The 8,200-nt window shown below is 39.6% G+C and overlaps 1 long non-coding RNA gene across 4 annotated transcripts in view; it reads left to right on the forward strand.

The window, feature by feature from the left end:
- LOC149129284 (uncharacterized) overlaps positions 1 to 4,301 on the forward strand; it is a 125,172-nt gene extending 120,871 nt beyond the window's left edge. For 3 of the 4 annotated variants that reach the window (XR_016240116.1, XR_016240117.1, XR_016240114.1), the window contains exon 4: positions 3,926 to 4,301. This is a non-coding gene — a long non-coding RNA (uncharacterized LOC149129284). Of the gene's footprint in view, positions 1 to 2,336; positions 2,356 to 3,925 lie in introns of those variants that run through there. The other variant, XR_016240115.1, reaches the window with a different exon arrangement.
- Positions 4,302 to 8,200: the final 3,899 nt, after the last annotated feature.

Here is an 8,200-nt window from a genome sequence, read left to right on the forward strand (position 1 = left end):
GTATGTATGTATGTATATGTATAGCATGGGCAACTGTTTTCTATTATAGCCCTGGGGACAACGAACGCCTTTTAAAGGATTCAGAAAACAAAAACTGAAAGATGTTCTCTCTGTCTGACTCTTTCTCTGTTTATCCATCCATCCATCATCTCTCTCCCTCTCCCCTCTGTCTCCTTTTGTCTATTTCTGTCTCTGTCTCTTTCTGTATCTCTCTCTTTCTGTCTCTCTCTCTCTTTTTCTGTCTCTGTCTGTCTGTCTCTCTCTCTCTCTCTGTTTTTCTCTCTCTCTATCTCTCTCAACCTCACTCAGGGGGTCTCTGTGTTCATGACTCCACCTCCTCCAGAAGCCCTCTCCCAATATCAGCTGACATCCTGTGTTCACACTGATATCATACAATATCCATATGTTCTCACAGCACCCTGTTATAACCTTTACACATTCTCTGATACCCTTCTTGCCCTGCCGATCTCTTCGCCTTCAACATCTTTCTTTTCTTATTTTTGCAATTTCTTGCTTTTTTCCTTCTGTTTTGGAACCATTTTCTTTTTTGAAAGAAAGGTTTTTGTTCAGATGCTGCTGTGTGTGTTTGTGTGTGCATATATATATACATACACACACACACACACACACACACACATATATATATTAGTTTATGTATATATTAATATTATCTCAGTTTTTAAAAAAACCTTTGACAATGTAAATATGTTAATAGTTACCAGAGGTAGCAAAATTACTCTAGAAACCAAGATATCACAGCCATTTTACAGGTAGAGATACCAAGTTAAAGTGATACATTTTGAGAAGATATGAAGAATAATAATAATAAATGGAGCAAAACGCATATAAATAAAAGTTGGTTCTAACTATGATATTAATGTCATCTACATATCTGCTGTAAAGTAGAAGAGTTGTGGAACGTTCTGCTAACATATGTTTAAGTTTTCTGTCCCAACAGGTCATGAAGAGGCCGGCCACATCTCCAGCTACACCAACGCCGATGGCTGCACCTTGAACTTGCATGTATAGTTTTTTGTTGAACTTTACTATGTGGTTCTTCAAGGTGGTTTTTATACTGGCCCCTATTGCGTGAGCCATCATTTCCTTCACCTGATTGTTGTTCTCAGGGTTTTGGGTGGGTGCAGTCCAGCCACTCCAGCGTTCAGTGGTGCTTTTTTTTCACTGCTGAAGTGATGATGGGTGGTCTTCCCCTCTGTGGCCTGGTGGGGCAGAATCTACTGAGGTCATGGTCATCCAAATAGTTACTGTCGTAGCTTAGTCTGAGGAGGAGGCCTAGTTCCCTCGTGTTGACCTTGCGGAACTCCACTTCACTCTCACAGATCACCTGAATGCATATCCCCACAGCAAAATCTATGTCTATAGATGGGTAGAGTGAAATCACATCCATACTACCCATTACACAACCTGTGAGGTCGTTGGAGTAGTTGCAAGTACTGATTCTCCTGAGGAGATCTTCCATGCTCACACAGACATCTGGAGACATCTCTATGAGAGGTCGTAATACTTGTGAGAGGAAGTAGGACAGTGTACAGTTGCTGGAGATATTTGCTCCACAAACTGGTCTGGTTGGAGGTCCCATGACAGGGTTTATGTAGGGTTTGTGGTCTTTGCGTAACCCGTATAGTGTAGGAATGTCGTTGTTGGTAGCTTGGAAATTGTGTGCTGTCCTTTTTGTAGGTTGGAGTATGTTGCACCACATTCCCATGTGTGCGTTGAGGATTTTTCCCACTTTTTCATGTTCTTGTGGTGTAACTTCTCTCATGTTACTGATGTGTTGTTGCATGGTTTGGACATAGTTCTGACGGCTGTCTATTGACAGTCTGCCAGACTTGTCCGTAGGGAGGCACACTAATTCCCTGTTCCTAATTCGCTGTCTCAGTTTATGTAGGCCTCTGTCAACAGAGGAGCTGATTTGGTGGGTCCCCTCCTCACTATGTTTTTTAGTGGATTTGTTGTATTAGTCTAAGATATGTCTGAGTCTATTTCTAGCTAAGGAGATCTTTGCTTCTATTTCACTGTCGATTTGGGGTGGGATACATACCCTTTTGTTGAAGGGTAAGTCTGTGGGGGAGATCCTTGTCATATCATAAGATTAGTTGTTAGGGTTAGGGTTGTAGAAGACAGAGTGTAGGGTGTTATTATCATTGTGGTTGTTGTTGTTGTTATAATAATAATAATAAATAAGTAATGATCATTTTCTCCATACTAGCATGGGTTGTATGTGTCATGTTGATATCTGTTTCAGTTTAATTCCTTTTGCAATGTTTTCATAAAATACAGTTGTTCCTTGGCTTACACAGTTTTCTGTTTCTTAGTTTCACTTTAGCAACGAAAATGTGATAATTAGATGCGGGGTAGCCATGTGCTTTCTCTGAAGCAACACACCTCTACCTGTCCCTCTATCATACTGCAGCTGAGGATGAAGCCACCTCTCTCACTACTAGCAATATACTCTGCCTTGAAATTTACTTGGTAATTTTACTCGTGTCAGTGTTACCGAAACTGTTACTCAGACATAGAGAAACCATGTCAAAACACACATTAGAGCTAAGTGTAGTAGTTCGTCTCAGATCATGTGAAATAGTCCAACCCTTGACAGCATGGAAAACGAATGTTAAATGATGATGATGGTTACACATACACATTAACTGTATTTCTTATTTTCATTGCAATAATTAATTTGTTTCTATTATAAATAAAACAACATCAACTTCATTTCGCATGATAATGATTAGCTTGATGACTTGTGGATGCAATGCACTTTCACGTGTGTCGCAGGCACAAATGCCAGTAAGGCGACGCTGGTAACGATCCCGCTCAAAAGGTGCTATTTACATGCCTTCTACCTTACAATTAACTAAATTGGCATAGAATAATGGTTTCATATTTTTTTATAATTAAGATCTAAACTGTTAATATATGAATGCAAAAGAGATTATTGAAGAACTGCGAACCTACTTTTGGGTCCCCCTGTATATAGTAATTTCATTCTAAGACAATGTGGTAAGAACCTTATGTGGTTGATAAGTTTTGATAAAGAATACTGTGTGAATACAAGGACAACTGTATTTAGTAAACAAGTGTATTTCATGATTCAACACATTAAAAAAATCAAAAAAATCTGACTTTCAAATGTTGTTGGTTGATATTTTGCTCGTTGTTTGCATATCATGTTTTCTGTTATAGTTGGCAAATTGCCAAAGGTAAGTAGTTTTTCTATTTCATGATTCGACATAAGAAACAAAAAAATCTGACTTAAAAAAATAAATAATAATCTGACTTTAAAAAAAAAAACAATCTGACTTTAAAAATTCAAAATTTGACTTTAAAAAAAAATCTGACGTTCAAATGTTGTTGGTTGATATTTTGCTTGTTGTTTGCATATCATGTTTTCTGTTATAGTTGGCAAATTGCCAAAGGTAAGTAGTTTTTCTTATTTTGTTGAGTATTTGCTGTTTTTCTTATTTTGTTGAGGGTTTGTTGTTAGGATTGGGGTTCAGACTTTAGACTATATTAGGGTTAGCTTGGGGATTTGTGAACGGTTTTTAGAGAGAATAGTTAGGTAAGAGATCAAAGTTTGAACTAGGGATTAGGCTTTGCGGTGATGGGGAGGGTAGAGATTAAACAGGATCAGTACTGAAGATGAAGGTTTATTGCGAGTGTTGATCATGGTTTAATGTTGGGTTTAGCAGTGAAAGACAGGGATGAGGGCTAAGGTTAGTGTTTTGTGCGATCATGCCTCATCCCCTACTAGAATAGGAGAAATATAACCACGGAAAGCATCATATAGTTTGTTCTTCTATTGTTAACCATAATTCACAGGACATTATGGTGTCGAGGGCAGGTAGGGATTACCCATAGGACACGTAATGCCATACATCTGCAACATTGCTTTTCTTTGTAGACGTCACTACAAATCAGAATGCCTGGCAACAGGCAGCTTCAATGAAAGCATCACCCGACAAGGTCCGCCGCCCCATCATCACTTGATGCCAGTCGTGCCTGGCTGAGAGAAGTCTCCTATGGTAACAGGGCCTGGACCAGCGTCAACGTAAACCTGGTCAATATGAAATTGATTTCCGCTCACATCAGCTATATAGATCTCAGTGCCGTGACCCTACAAAAATCTGGGACTGCTTCATCATCTGCGAAGTGCACGTCCCGTCTATTTGCGTACATCATTCCTTCAAGTGACAAACTTGTTTTTCTCCAAGAATGTGCGCGACACTCTCGTGTTAGTTATCCCCACATCTCCAGAACTGGAGAATGGTGTGTCAATGTAGGCATCCCGATGGAAACATTTCGGAACTCTGTTATCTGCTTCTTATTGGTAATATCCATTGCCGTATATGGAGAATATATCTCCGATATCTGCTGTTATTCATGTGTGGTTCAAAGGTTTATTTCAACCTCGTTTGTGAGATTAAGAAGTAGAGAAATAGGAAGCAGAAGTGTGTCTATTGTCTGTCAGTGCTTTCTCTAACGTAATGTTCGCGATTTTGAGAATCCACCTTCCACTAGCAATTACATGTGTGTGTGTTGTGCGTTTCTATGTATGCGTGTGTATCTATGAGTATGTATGTATGTATGTGTGTGTGTGTGTTTGGGTAAGCATTGGGTTAGGGCTATTTGGATAGGTGTGTCTTTGTCTTCTATTTCGTACACAATTACTTCAATATAGGCTCACCTTGCTCGTCTGACAGCTACTATTCATACCCCATTCCCTACAATAATAGGAGAAATGTAACCAAGGAAGGCCACATTTAGTTCTACTGTTAACCACAGGATATAATGATTTTCTGCTACGCAATATTGGTAAAGATATTACGTTTACATCATGAAAACGACTAGTGGTTACATGATAATATCCATTGCCGTATATGGAGAATATATCTCCGATATCTGCTGTTATTCATGTGTGGTTCAAAGGTTTATTTCGACCTTGTTTGTGAGATTAAGAAGTAGAGAAATAGGAAGCAGAAGTGTGTCTATTGTCTGTCAGTGCTTTCTCTACCGTAATGTTCACGATTTTGAGAATCCTCCTTCCACTAGCAATTACAATTTTATTCGTTGATCATTTTTTGCTTGTAACCCTTGCTTTGCTTTGTGGACGTCATGGCCCATTGGAATACCTGGCAACAGGTAACTCCTATAAAAGTCTCATCCGAGAAGGTCCGCCACCCCGTCTTCTCGCAGCTGGGTCTAGTGAAGAGTGGGCTTATTTTCAGTTGAGATGTTCAGACTAGAAACAAGCCGTTGGACATAGGTGTAACGGCGTAGTCTTTGAGCTTCTCGAATGCTACAACGAGATCCTCAGAATAGATGCCACATGGATGTTCGGTGCATTGGCCTCCAGCGATGAGCGAACAGTCCTCACTCACATTAAGTGCATGGCTGTCCACCAAGAAAATGTGATAATCGGTCATGTGCAGGTACGTAAATGTGCCTGGATCGGGGCGATATTTGTAGGGCAAGTGTCTTCTACTATAGCCCCGGGCCAAACAAAGTCTTGTGAGTGGATTTGGTAGACGGAAACTGAAAGAAGCCCATCATATATATATATAAGTGTACGAGTGGCTGTGTGTTATGTAGCTTGCTTACGAACCACATGTTTCCGGGTTCAGTCCCACTGTGTGGCACCTTGGGCAGGAGTCTTCTATTATAGCCGTCTATATTGTCCCCCACCCAGCATTCCAAAACACTTTCACCGCAAATTGTTGTATTATCGGAATCTACATAATAAATAATATTAGCAAATAAAATTTCATTAAAAAATATTCATTTTTCTTAAAGTTATGACCTTTCAAAGTCGGTGGGGTACATTTCTGTAATGCCATTATCACCATGGTTTCAAAGGGAGATAATACTTAAACGCTTGCTCTTTCAAAGTATTATCTCCCTTTGAACCTGCCACCATGATTATAAACATGTTTCCAGATGGAAAGGGAAAATAACATTTACTATTGCGTTCTGTTGTTTAGAAATTAAACTATTCAATGTATCCATCAGAGAAGGGCAAATTCTGAACCCAATTAGTCTTTGCTGTACCGTACGGCCCCACAAAAATTGTGTATAAAGATATATATATATATATATATATATATAATGTATGTATTTATCTGCATGTGTGTGTGTTGTGCGTTCCTATGTATGCGTGTATATGTAGGTATGTGTGTGTGTGTTTGGGTAAGCTTTTGGGTTAGGGCTATTGGGTTAGCTGTCTCTTTGTCTTCTATTTCGTACACGATTACTTCAATATAGGCTCACCTTGCTCGTCTGACAGCTACTACACATGTCCCATTCCCTACAATAATAGGAGAAATGTAACCAAGGAAGGCCACATTTAGTTCCACTGTTAACCACATGATATAAGGATTTCCTGCTACGCAATGTTGGTAAAGATATTACGTTTACATCATGAAAACGACTAGTGGTTACATGATAATATCCATTGCCGTATATGGAGAATATATCTCCGATATCTGCTGTTATTCATGTGTGGTTCAAAGGTTTATTTCGACCTCGTTTGTGAGATTAAGAAGTAGAGAAATAGGAAGCAGAAGTGTGTCTATTGTCTGTCATTGCTTTCTCTATCGTAATGTTCGCGATTTTGAGAATCCTCCTTCCACTAGCAATTACAATTTTATTCGTTGATCATTTTTTGCTTGTAACCCTTGACTTGCTTTGTGGACGTCACGGCCCATTGGAATACCTGGCAACAGGCAACTCCTATAAAAGTCTCATCCGAGAAGGTCCGCCACCCCGTCTTCTCGCAGCTGGGTCTAGCGAGGAGTGGGCTTATTCTCAGTTGAGATGTTCAGACTAGAAACAAGCCATTGGACATAGGTGTAACGGCGTAGTCTTTGAGCTTCTCGAATGCTACAATGAGATCCTCAGAATAGATGCCACATGGATGTTCGGTGCGTTGGCTTCCAGCGATGAGCGAACAGACCTCACTCACATTAAGTGCATGGCTGTCCACCAAGAAAATGTGATAATCGGTCATGTGCAGGTACGCAAATGTGCCTGGATCGGGGCGATATTTGTAGGGCAAGTGTCTTCTACTATAGCCTCGGGCCAACCAAAGTCTTGTGAGTGGATTTGGTAGACGGAAACTGAAAGAAGCCCATCATATATATATATATATATATATATTTGTGTAGGGCTGGCTGTGTGTTAAATAGCTTGCTTACGAACCACATGGTTCCGGGAGTTCAGTCCCACTGTGTGGCACCTTGGGCAAGTGTTTTCTACTCTTGCCTCGGGGCCAACCAAAGATTTGTAAGTGGATTTGATAGACGGAAACTGAAAGAATCCCATCATATATATATATGTAAGTGTAGCAGTGTATGTGTGTTAAGTCGCTTGCTTACAAACCACATGGTTCCGTGTTTAGTCCCACTGCGTGGCACCTTAGGCAAGTGTTTTCTACTACAGTCTCAGGCCAACCGAAGCCTTGTATGTGGATTTGGTAGACGGAAACTGAAAGAAGCCCATCTTATATATATATAGGGGTAGGAATGGCTGTGTGTTAAGTAGTTTGCTTACGAAGCATATGGCTCCGGGGATTCAGTCCCACTGTGTGGCACCTTGGGCAAGTGTTTTCTACTATAGCCGTCTATACTGTACCCCAACCACTATTCCAAACTACTTTCTCCGGAAATTTGTGTATATGCAGAATCTCCATAATAAATAATATTTGCATAGAAAATTTCATTAAAAAATATTCACTTTTCTCAAAGTTATGACCTTCCAAAGTCCTTAGGTTACAAATATGTCGTTATCTCCATGGTTTTAAAGGGAGATAATACTTAAACGCTTGTTATTTTAAAGTTATTGCAAGAGTTGTCGTTCTTGTCTTGTAAGGGAGGTAATTGGAAAAGACGTCTTGGAACTTTCCCAAAGTAAATCGTTATAGTTATCTCCCTTAGTATGTGAATTATGTTTTTGATTTCAAAAGTATAATTTTTTATTCTAAGGAAGGTAACTATAACAATTTACTTTGTGGAAGTTGCAAGACGTTACTTTGTGGAAGTTGCAAGACGTCTTTCCAATTACCTCCCTTACAAGACAAGATAGGACAACTCTTGCAATAACTTTAAAATAGCAAGCGTTTCAGTATTATCTCCATTTAAAACCATGGCGATAATGGCCTACTGGTTCCCTAAAGATTTTGGAA

This window comes from Octopus bimaculoides, unplaced genomic scaffold, assembly GCF_046866305.1.
Source record: "Octopus bimaculoides isolate indiv1 unplaced genomic scaffold, ASM4686630v1 contig79, whole genome shotgun sequence".
NCBI classification, from domain to species: domain Eukaryota; kingdom Metazoa; phylum Mollusca; class Cephalopoda; order Octopoda; family Octopodidae; genus Octopus; species Octopus bimaculoides.